Source organism: Acinonyx jubatus, chromosome B3 (genome assembly GCF_027475565.1).
Source record: "Acinonyx jubatus isolate Ajub_Pintada_27869175 chromosome B3, VMU_Ajub_asm_v1.0, whole genome shotgun sequence".
NCBI classification, from domain to species: domain Eukaryota; kingdom Metazoa; phylum Chordata; class Mammalia; order Carnivora; family Felidae; genus Acinonyx; species Acinonyx jubatus.
This window is the reverse complement of record NC_069386.1, coordinates 89,811,166-89,824,003: the sequence shown is the minus strand read 5'-3', so window position 1 is coordinate 89,824,003 and position 12,838 is coordinate 89,811,166. Positions and strand designations below refer to the sequence as shown.

The following is a 12,838-nucleotide window of genomic DNA, read 5'->3' as shown; positions in this document are numbered from 1 at the left end:
GAAATTACAGTATTCTGGGCAGATATAATAATTACTTTTGAATCCATAAGTCAGAAAAATTCTATGAAATTGAGTAAAGAACACTTTAACATTAGACTGCTTCTAGTCACATTATTACTAATGTCCAATCATAGGAATTGTTACACTCAAAAGTAGAGAAGACTTACATTCATGAATACTAAAAATCCTAGTCCAAATGAGACTCAATATCTTTAATATAATTTTAGATAGGCAAATCGACAGGCTAACTTGAAATATTTTTGAGAGAAATATTATTTTATATGTAACTCAAGACAAAAAAAAGTTAATTTAGAATGATTGTCCCAAGAGGAATGTTATTTACACAAGAATTATTAAAATGCAGATTTATTGCACATTAACCAGTTTTTCTTACAAGGTATGCTAAATTTCACTTGAGTTTCATTTAGTGGAAACAAATGTTTGCCTCTGACAATTTCTACTTTAAATTTCATTTCAGGCATTTAATAGAACCAGCTCTCATATTTTTTTTCTATGAAGCAGATATAAATCTTCTTCATCTCACAGATCTTGAGAAGGTCCATGAATTGTGGGACTTATTTAAATGTTAAACACATCATTTTATTTCATAGTCTAATAACTTGCTCAGAGAAGTTAAATAGTTGATTTAAATCTCAGTTCTCATTTTACTTTTCTGAAGAAACCTTTCCTAATCTTCCTAGGTAAATATCTTGCACATGGCTATGTTTTCCTACTGTGCCTTACATTTTCCTAGAAGACAACCTGTCACATTGGATTATATCTAGTGTTTTATTTATGCTCTTTTATACCATGAACTCTTAAAAGGGAAAGTTTGATCATTATTTATGATATTTTAAAAGCCTCTTCTGCTTGTAATTTTTTAAAGATGGGTTCAAGATTGATAACCCCCACAGTACTGGCTAATTATTGCTGCATAACAAATCATTCTAAAACATAGCAACTTAAACAGGAATATTTATTATCTTACCATGTTTTCTTTGGACCAGTAATTCATGATTTGCATTCTAGGTCTCTAAGAAGGCTGAAATAAACAGGTGTCTGGAATGTGGCCATCAGAAGTTTCCCAGGTGGTTCACTTACAGGGCCTTGGCAGAATGCCTCAGGTCTTAATTATGTAGCTCTGCCAACAGGACTGCAAGAGTGTCTTCATGACATGGCAGCCTGCTTTCCCCAAAATGAATGATATAAAAGAAGGAGGAAGCAATGGTGACTTATTATCTAATGCCAGAGACACCATATTACTTGCATTAGAAGTCTGTCATTCAGTCCAGCTCACATACTTAAATGAAGTAGATTAGTGGTAGACTTGGCTCTAACTTTGTAGGGAATTGTATTAGAATTTTCCAGAGAAACAATACCAATAGGAGTGTCTCTCTCTCTTTCTCTCTCTCTCTCGTGTGTGTGTGCATGCATGTGTATAGTAGAGAGAGAGGTTTATGATAAGAATTGACTCACGTAAGTATGGAGACTCAGAAGTCCCATGATCTGTTGTCTTCAAGCTGAAGAACTAGGAAAGCTGGTGGTATAATTCACTCCAGGTCCTTTAAAGGTCCAAGAGCCAGGAGTGTCAATATCTGAGGGCAGAAAATGGATGTCCTGGCTCAAGCAGAAAGCAATTCACCCTTCATCTGCCATCTTTGTTCTGTTCAGACTGCCAACAGATTGGATGACATCCACCTGAAAGAGCCAGGATGATCTTTACTCAGTATGCAGATTCAAATGCTAATCTCTTCCAGAAACCCCCTCACAGACATATCCAGAAATGTTTTACAAGCTTTCTCTTATCATTTAGCCCAGTCAAGTGGACACATAAAATTAATTGTCATAGGCGTGTCAAAAGATTAGTGGATGTATTTTAAACCACCACATTCACCAACCTCCTATTACAGATAAATCCTTGCTTTAAAGGCCTTCAGCTTCATATTCATAACTGGTCTTCTTCACAAGAATACTAGATGGGGTAATGTGTAAACTCATGGATACCTTTAATTACATTTAATTTTAAAAAGTGGATTTGAGTCCTGTACTCAGCCTCAGTTTTTCCTTTAGTGATCTATAAAAGTAGTTACAAGATATATATGAGAATTAAATGAAGCAATACATGAAGTGTTAACACTGTGCTACAAAAAATAAATGTTAATGACTAGTATTATCATTATGGTCATAAGCAGATTTGAAGAGCATCCACCATATACTTTTCTCTGTTTAGATCCTGCCTCAATTTTGTTTCTACCCATCACAAAGGCAAAATTTCCTGTTTGTGTACAGCCCTAGAGTCTTTCCACACTGACTGAATGAAATATAACAAAGAAGAGATTATATGGAAGAACTGAACTTTTTCCAGTTTAATTATCCCACTGGGAAGTAGCTACCTTATTCTGAAGTTTCCATTTTGTTCTTTTTTAAATATATTTACTTATTTTGAGAGAGAGAGAGAGAGAGAACAAACAATGGAGAGGCAAAGAGAGGAAGAGAGAGAGAATCCCAAGCAAGCTCCCAGCTATCACAGCAGAGCCGGACATGGAGCTCAAATTCATGAACCATAAGATAATGACCTGAACAAAATCAAGAGTCAGACACTTAATCAACTGAGCTTTTCAGGTGCTCCCCATTTTGTTTTTAATACAGATCCATATCCTGTTTTCTTGAGTAAAGAGGGGGAGAGGGACACCTGGTTGGCTAAGTCAATAGAGCATGCAACTCTTGATCTTGGGGTTGTGTGAGCCCCACATTTGGTATAGAGTTTACTGAATTAAAAATATTCAGAAAGAAGGAGGGAAATGTGAGCACCCAATAAAATTTGGAAAGTTTGCAGGACATTTAACATAGTGCCTGATATTGTAAAATCTCAAGTAAAATATATTGACTTAATTCATATAGAAATGTATTAACCTTAGGAATATCATATAGCCCATATGAAATCAAGTATTTTACTTATCATACTTGAGTAAAAAGTCACCAAGTATTTTTTTTTTTTACTTCAACACATTCTGTGATGGCTGAACAGAGAAAAAATACAAACATGGAATCTGGGGTTAAAAAAATTATTTTATTCAACTTATTTTATTAAGCGATCAGTCAGGTTATTTATTTCCCAGATAGCTGCATTGGGCTCTGAGCTGACCGTTCAGAGTTTGGAGCTGTTTTGGATTCTGTGTCCCCCTCTCTCTCTGCCCCTGCCCCGCTCACACTCTCTGTCTTTCATAAATAAACAAACATAAAAGATAGCAAAATAAACTATTGGGACTACAATAAAATAAATAAAGTTTCAGCATTGCAAAAAACAAAAAAAATACAAAAAACAAAAACAAATCTAAACTAACAGGCAACTTACTATATGGGAGAAGATATTTGCAAATGGCATATCCAATAAAGGGTTAGTATCCAAAATATATAAAGAACCAATACAACTCAACACCAAAATACCTAGGAATAAACCTAACCAAAAATGTAAAAGATCTGAATGCTGAAAACTATAGAAAACTTATGAAGGAAATTGAAGAATATACAAAGAAATGGAAAAACATTCTGTGCTTATGGATTGGAAGAATAAATATTGTTAACATGTCAATACTACCCAAAGCAATCTACAAATTCAATGCAATCCCAATCAAAATTGCACCAGCATTCTTCTCAAAGCTAGAACAAGCAATCCTAAGATTTGTATGTCACCACAAAAGACCCCGAATAGCCAGAGTAATATTAAAGAAGAAGACCAAAGCAGGAGGCATCACAATCCCAGACTTTAGCCTCTACTACAAAGCTATAGTCATCAAGACAGCATGGTATGGGGACAAAAACAGACACATAGACCAATGGAATTGAATAGAGTCTCCAGGATTGGACCCACAAAAGTATGGCCAACTAATCTTTGACAAAACAGGAAAGAATATCCAATGGAAAAAAACAGTCTCTTTAAAAAATGGTGCTGGGAAAATTGGAGAGCAACATGCAGAAGGATGAAACTAGACCACTCTTTTACAACATTCACAAAAACAAACTCAAAATGGATAAAGGACCTGAATGTGAGACAGGAAACCATCAAAACTCTAGAGGAGAAAGCAGGAAAAGACCTCTCTGACCTCAGCCTTAGCAATTTTTTACTTGACACATCTCCAAAGTCAAGGGCATTAAAAGCAAAAATGAACTATTGGGACCTCATGAAGATAAAAAGCTTCTGCACTGCAAAGGAAACAATCAACAAAACTAAAAGGAAACCAACAGAATGGGAAAAGATATTTGCAAATGGCATATCGGACAAAGGGCTAGTATCCAAAATCTATAAAGAACTCACCAAACTCCACAAATAATCCAGTGAAGAAATGGGCAGAAGACGTGAACAGACACTTCTCTAAAGAAGACATCCACATGGCCAACAGGCCCATGAAAAGATGTTCAACGTCACTCCTCATCAGGAAAATACAAATCAAAACCACATTGAGATGTGGTGAAAATGTCAGAGTGGCAAAATGAACCAGTCAGAGTGGCGACTGGTGCACCAGTCAGAGTGGCGAAAATGAACAAATCAGGAGACTATAGATGCTGGAGACGATGTGGAGAAACGGGAACCCTCTTGCAGTCTTGGTGGGAATGCAAACTGGTGCAGCCACTCTGGAAAACTGTATGGAGGTTCCTCAAAAAATTAAAAATAGATCTACCTTATGACCCAGCAATAGCACTGCTAGGAATTTACCCAAGGGATACAAGAGTACTGATGCATAGGGGCACTTGTACCCCAATGTTTATAGCAGCACTTTCAACAGTAGCCAAACTAGGGAAAGAGCCTAAATGTCCATCAACTGATGAATGGATAAAGAAATTGTGGTTTATATACACAATGGAATACTACTTGGCAATGAGAAAGAATGAAATATGGCCTTTTGTAGCAACATGGATGGAACTGGAGAGTGTTATGCTAAGTGAAATAAGTCATACAGAGAAAGACAGATACCATTGTTTTCACTCTTATGTGGATCCTGAGAAACTTAACAGAAGACCATGGGTGAGGGGAAGGAAAAAACAAGTTAGAGAGGGAGGGAGCCAAATCATAAGAGACTCTTAAAAACTGAGAATAAACTGAGGGTTGATGGGGGGTGGGAGGGAGGGGAAAGTGGGTGATGGGCATTGAGAAGGGCATCTGTTGGGATGAGCACTGGGTGTTGTATGGAAACCAATTGGACAATAAATTTCATATTAAAAAAAAAATACAACTCAACACCAAAAAAAAAGCAAAAAAACAAAAACAAAGAATCCAATTAAAAAATGCGCAGAAGACCTGAACAGAGATTTGTCCAAGGAAGAAATATAGATGGCCAACAGATACATGAAAAGATATTCAACATCACTCATCATCACAGAAATGAAAATCAAAAGTATAATGAGATACCACTTCACACCTGTCACAATGGCTTAAATCAATAACACAAGAAACAACAATTTTTGGTGAGCATGTGGAGAAAAAGGAAACCACTTTCAGTATTGGTAGGAATGCAAACTGATGCAGCCATTGTAAAACATTATGAAGGTTCCTCTAAAAATTAAAAATAGATGGAACTGGAGGGTATTATGCTAAGTGAAATTAGAGAAGGACAAAAATCATGACAACTCATATGAGCACTTTAAGAGACGAAACAAATGAACATAAGGGAAATAAAAATAATATAAAAACAGGGAGGGGGACAAAACATAAGAGACTCATAAATAGGGAGAACAAACTGAGGGTTACTGGAGGGGTTATGGGAGGGGGGATGGGCTAAATGGGTAAGAGGCATTAAGGAATCTACTCCTGAAATTATTGTTGCACTATGTGCTAACTAATTTGGATGTAAATTTAAAAACATAAAAAATAAAAAAAATTAAAAAACAGTATTACCATATGTTATACTAATTCCATTACTGAATATTTACCCAAAGAATACAAAGAAACTAATTCTAAAAGATATATGCCACACATACAATTGGAATATTATAACACACATATATAATTGGAATATTAGTGATATATATATACATATATATGCATATATATAACTGGATTATTATATATATATATATATAATTGGATTATATACATATATAATTGGATTATTATATACATATATAATTGGATTATATATATGCATATATGTAACTGGATTATTATATATATATACACACACACACACATACACACACATACATATATACAATTGGAATATTACTCAGCTGTAAAAAAGAATGAAATCTTGCCATTTGCAACAACATGGATGGAACTATAGAATATAATGCTGCATTAATAAGTCAGAGAAAGACAAATACCATATGATATCATTGTTTTGTGGAATTTAAGAAACAAAACAAATAAATGAAGAAAATAATTTTAAAAAAAGGCATACTCTTACAGAGAACAAACTGGTGGTTGCCACAAGGGAGGTGGGTAGGGAAATGGGTGAAACAGGTGAAGGTCATCAAGGTACACTTACCTAGGGGCGCCTGGGTGGCGCAGTCGGTTAAGCGTCCGACTTCAACCAGGTCACGATCTCACGGTCCGTGAGTTCGAGCCCCGCGTCAGGCTCTGGGCTGATGGCTCGGAGCCTGGAGCCTGTTTCCGATTCTGTGTCTCCCTCTCTCTCTGGCCCTCCCCCGTTCATGCTCTGTCTCTCTCTGTCCCCAAAATAAATAAAAAGCGTTGAAAAAAAATTAAAAAAAAAAAAAAGGTACACTTACCTTGGGGCACCTGGGTGGCTCAGTGGGTTAAGCCCCTGACTTCTGCTCAGGTCATGATGTGGCAATTCTCACGTTGGGCTCTGTGCTGATAGCTTGGAGCATGGAGTCTGGAGCCTGCTTGGGATTCTGTGTCTCCCTCTCTCTCTCCTCTCTCTCTCAAAAATACATAAACATTATTTTTTTTTTTAAGAGTACACTTACCTTGATGAGCAGTGAGCAATATATAGAATTGTTGAATCAGGATATTGTACCTGAAACTAATAAAATGCTCTATGTTAATTATACTGGCATTAAAATTTTTAAAAAGATTTAGAAAAAAAATGAAACTAATAAAATGCTCTATGTTAACCATACTGGCATTAAAATTTTTAAAAAGATAAAAAATAGTGGGTTAAGACTCACACAGAAAACAACTTTATAGAATATTATAGGTACATTCTCTAAGACTCAAACTTAAGACTTTGCTGGGGTTTTTTTGTTTTTTGTTTTTTGGGGTTTTTTTGGGGGGGCTCATAATTATGGGTTCTTAATACAAGTTCCATTGCTAGAATTTTTCTAAAGTGAATGCATATTATCCTATTCATTCTTTCTCATACCAAATGTATTCATAAGTCTATTGAGCTTTGCTTTTGAAAGAAACCCATTTCTAGAACAGAATGGAAGTAAGAAGCAAAGGTGAGAGAATTTGTCAGTTTTGAAATACATTCCATTAACTGATTTCCTTTTAAATAGCTTGTCAAGACTACTTTTGTTATAATTCATCCATTCTGGTGATAAACAGAAATTAAAAACCAAAGAGGAGAAAGCCTGAGAAAATGAGGTAGAGAAAAACAAAAATATTTTAAGAAATTGAGGGAACTTTTAAACAAAGGAGCATAGTTGGAGAATATCTTATACATTTGAAGGATAGATTTCAAGTACTGAACTGACATTAGAGGAGTAAAAAGGTGAAATGAGGTTACAAAAAAAGAAATCTCATGATGCTGCCTAGAACTAACCTAGTATGAGTTATTGTTTGGGTTTTACCTTATTAATTGTGTGTATCAACTCTGTGGTTATAATATCATCTGACTGAATCATAATTTAAAGAAATTTAATGTAGATGCATCTTTCAAAGGCACAATACCGAGGAGTAGATTTATTATGAATGCAGCTGTTTGGAGCTCATTAACTTAGAAGGATTGAGGTATGTTTAAAACTTTGCATCAAAATGAGTGAGAAACTTGCAATATTACAAAACAAGTCAGGTAGCTACTTGCTTCAGGTGAATCCTTTGATATTATAAAGAACTCCCACAAGTCAGATAGTTGATAAATGTAAAAACACCCAGTAGTGAACTACCTAGGAGCACAGTCTCTGACAAACTTCAAAATACCTAATCTGATGAGTAATGTAGAATAAATTAATTTGCATAAGCAATGTAGTATACACGAAATTTGCTTTTTTAAGGACTTAGCTTGTGTGTAGGGTATTTCATGTTTGTTATGATTTAAAGTATATAAAGAAATTCTAGCTCCATTACTTCCTTCCATTTATAATTAAATCTTTCAACAAAGTTGTTGAATTTCCACCTCTTAATGCTATCTCTTGTGAAGGTGATTTTCTTCCACTTTCTGCTTCCACTTATGATGCAGAAGATGAAAAGTTTATCTCCCAACCTACCAACAAGAAAAAGATAAAGTGTAAATCCATAACTCTTCTTGTAACCATCAGAAGGTGAAGGTTGTAGTGTAAACAACTAGCCAGAAACCCATGGAAAAAGGCACCGCCAAAGAGATGTGACTTGAAAATTGTAGATAACCTAGGGCACAGAGCAGCATAGGTAAGATTTCAGCTAAAATTTTAAACAATTGCTAAGATAATGATGTAGGTGAACCAACATGAGTTCGTTCCTTGCTGAGTCAGACACCATACAGGTTGAGTTGTTACATAAAGAAAACTTTTATTTGCAGCAAATAAGGAGATATCTCAGGGAATGGCTTCCAAAACCATGACTTTCCTAGAGAGGGTGAATGGATTCCTTTTGTTTAGGTTCAGGATAAATATTTAGATAGCAAAGCCTTGTCATCCTTTGTAGAGGTGGGCATAAGGTCACATTGTATGTTATGTAAGTGGGGCCAAGTCCCCTCCTTGGGCAGATATGTTAATATTATAATGAGGTAAAGGTAATTACAGGTCATTCCAGAGCTCATTCCCTCGTCCATCTGCTCAGGAAAGAGTCAGATTTAGCTCAACCTGTTTGGGTGGTTTGGGCAGGTTGGGGTTGGGTAGATTTTGTGAGGGTAGTTGCCATCACCTTGGAAGTGGTTTCAGGTCTCATTTTCTGAGTTAAGAGAAAGATGGAAAGAAGAGCTTAAGTGAAACTTTAAGATAAAGGTTAGTGAATACAAATAGGTATTCAGTAAAGACCAGGTCTTGGGGTCTAGCTGGTGACAATTTAAGTTAATGTGAGAGTATAGAATTCCTGGGAGTTACAGAAATGAGACAAATTTGTTCCAACTTGTAGGCTCTTCACAGATCCCATTATGTGCATCTGAGGATTAGGGCCAGAGAAATAGTATTAGACCTGGGTGGGGTAGAAACCACCATGATTGGAGCAACAAAAAACTGTCCAGAACTTGATGCCCTAAGGACAAAAAAAAGCTTAATCCCCTTGGTGAGAGTAAAGACTGAGATCCCAATGACAGATGAAGATCCATTGCAACTGGGGGAAAAGAACAGAGAAACATGAGCAAACAAAACAAACAAAAAACACTACATGTGGGAAAGGGTAAGTAGATGTACTGGGTCCAGGCAACTGGACATCTAATGCTGAGGAAAAAACACTAAGAATAGTTAAGAAGATAAACACATTTGAAGTTTCAGACTTTTTTAGTAATCAATTTTTTTAAAATATGTGGAAAAAATTTTAAAAAATAAAAAGTAAACAAAATCATTATGTATAGAGAAGATCGAAACATTACCAACCAATCTGACCTGATTATTTGCAATCCATGCAAACAACACAATACACATTCTTTTCAAATGCACATGGAATATTTCCCAAATAGTCCCCACTCTTCCCCTCTCTCCAAAAACAAAAACAAAAACAAAAAACCCACCTTAACAAATTTAAAGGATTACAATCATTCAAAGTACATTCTCAGATTAAAGCAGAATTAACCTAGAAATCAATTATAAAATATATCTTAAAATTTCCCAAATATTGGGAAATTAAAATTACAAAAAAACATATAGTCAAAAGAAAGTTAAAATGAAAATTCCAAATATTTGAATTAAATACAAATGAAAACACAACAAATCAAAACTTGTAGGATGCAACTAAAACTATTCCCACAGAAAAATAAATAGTATCAAGTCCTCATAAGAGAGGAGAGAAAAGGTCTTAAAATAATGACTATACCTCTATCTTAAGAAACTATTGAAAGAAATTAAAATTACATACAAAGCAAGTGGAAGGAAGGGGATAATAATGATTAGAGAAGGTGATAATGACAATGAAACCAGAAAAACATTTCAGGAAATAAATGGAAGTTGGTTCTTTGAAATGATCAATAAAATTGATGGACTTCCAGCTAGTCAGAGCAAGATAGACACCTATTACCAAAATCAGAAATGAGAGAGAAGACATTAATACAAATCCTAAAGATTAAAATGATATTTAGGAAAAATGGAAATTAGGATACATTAAGTACAATTTTATGCCAATAAATTTGACAAATAAATTTCATGAAAAATGCAAACTTCCAGTGCTCACTTGAGAAGTTGTGGCTTTGCCAGCTCCTCTGGTTCTGGGTCTCTCACATTTCTACAGTCAATTATGGCTTGGCTGGAAGTTTCTGTACTCTTGCTCACACATGTTGTTATTGGCAGGATTTAGTTTCTGTACACTGTTGGATTGAGGCCTCAGTTCCTCATGAGCACTTGCCTGGAGGACTCCCCAGATTCTTTGCCCTTTGGACTGCTTTATAAATCATCTAACAACATGGCATCTTGATTCATGAGAGCAAGCAAGAGAGAGGACATGAAAAAAAAAAAAAAAAAGCTAGCAAGACTAAGCTATAGTCTATTATAACCTAATCTCAAAAGTGACATCCTATCAACTTTGCCATGTTCTGTTTATTAGAGCAAAGTCACCAGGTCTAGCCCATATCAAGGGGACAGGATAATAAAGTCCATGAATAACAGGATGTAGGGATCATTGGAAGTCAGACTTGGAAGTTGTTTACTACAGAAATGATATCAATTCTACATAAAGTCTTTAGAAAACAGAGGAGGAGAGAATACTTCCCAATATTTGATGAAGCTAGGATTACTATTGGTGTCGGTGAAAGACAAAATAAACAAAATGAAAATCTAAGCTAAAGACCAATATACTTCATGAATATAGGATGCAATAATCTTCAGTAACATAAAGCAATGCAAATTTACCAATATTTAAAAGGTAGCTCATCCAAGAACAAGTGAGACTTATGTTGGATGTATAAGACACATTCAACATTCAAAAATTAATCAATGAGATGCATCACATTAAAACACCAAAGAAAATTTATATAATAATGTTTGATAGAGATATAAAACATTTGGCAGCATTCAATATCGATATGTGATTTTTAAAACAGCAATTTAGGAACAGGAAGGGAATACTTCATCCTGATCATGTGTTTCCAAAAATAATATATATTTATGACATTTGTTGGTGAAAAACACAATCTACATGCAGCAAATGGCAAATTGGACATGAAAATTAAAAGTATCTGCTCTGCAAAAGAAATTAAGAAAACGAAAGAAAAAGCCATAGACTAGGAGAAATATTTTCAAAACATATAACTGATAAAAAACCTAGTGATTGACACTTGACTGACCTTCACAATAGCTGAGACTGATGAGAGTTTATGTATTTCCACTGATATCAGTATATGCTTGTGTATAAAAACATGCACTTTCAGAAGGGCCTGTAGAATATGGTTCCTGAAAATCCAAAGTGTTCACAACTCTGAATTACAGTTCCCTCAATCTAAGATGTGTGAGTACATTTTATCCTTCACTGTTTTCAAACAAGAAAGAAAAAAAAAAGACAAAAAGAGAATATAAAGTGATAGAATACAAAATTCAAGTTAGGTGGCAATGATATTTGATAGACTATTTTTTATAACATACTCAGAATAGTATGTTGATGGCTTGTGTAACCTAATGCATACTGTTATCATTCTTTGCGTTAGGATCTAGATTCATAGGGGTTAAATCTTCATCTCCTATGTGCCAAAGATTTCTGTATTTTCAAGGACTTATATGTGAATATAAATAAATGGTTAACTCTATTTGTGATTTCTGTCTTTTCTTAAATTGTCATTTTCCAGTGTGTCCCATATTTCTCCTTTTCCTATACTAGGACATCTGCCCATTTAGGAGAAGCTTTTTCTTCCTTGATCCCATCCCCTAATATTGGTCATAGGTGCCAGGTATATGAAGCTACAGTTTAATAATAACAGTAACAACAAGTGGATCTATATCATCGATATAGATGATAACATAATTCAATATTAAATGTCTCTTTTCTTAACAGAGCCTTTACCTGAAACTGCCACGCAGTTGTCTAGATTCTCGCTTTATCTATTGCTTTTGTTTCTTTCTCTCTTCTTCTCTTTTTGCACATTTCTGATGTTTTTAAGTTTTTATTTGTTTTCTTTAAGCAGTGATTTTCACTGCCTCTTTTTGCTATTCTTTAAACACTCAAATCACACAAATTCATCCCTGGTCTCTACCATTTCTTTTCGCTCTGCTTGGGCCGCTATCCCTCCTGCTCACTAAATGGCTCACTCTGTCATAGCGTTTAGGTCTTCATGTAACTGAAGTTTTTCTTAGGAACCCACCTAACAACCATTTTACCTTGTATCTATCTGCTTCACTTAGATGAAATTTATTTCCCCATTACACTTATTACCTAGTATATTATGTACTTTATTTATTTTGTCCATTGTCTCTATTTCCCATATACTAAATTATAAAGTCTGAGTAGGTATTGAGTTCTGCATTTGGGTTAGGGTTTTTCCTCTTTAAACTAGCTGAGGGCAGAAATGAACTATTGTTCACTATAATCACAAATTTAATA

The 12,838-nt window shown here is 34.9% G+C and overlaps 1 long non-coding RNA gene across 1 annotated transcript in view; it reads right to left on the bottom strand.

The window, feature by feature from the left end:
- The window catches only part of LOC113601293 (uncharacterized), a 39,460-nt gene extending 27,672 nt beyond the window's left edge, over positions 1 to 11,788 (bottom strand). Inside the window, exons 1-3 of the long non-coding RNA XR_008299389.1 lie at positions 10,484 to 11,788; positions 6,727 to 6,877; positions 1,477 to 1,698 (exon numbers count right to left, since the gene is read on the bottom strand). This is a non-coding gene — a long non-coding RNA (uncharacterized LOC113601293). The remainder of the gene's footprint in view (positions 1 to 1,476; positions 1,699 to 6,726; positions 6,878 to 10,483) is intronic.
- Positions 11,789 to 12,838: the final 1,050 nt, after the last annotated feature.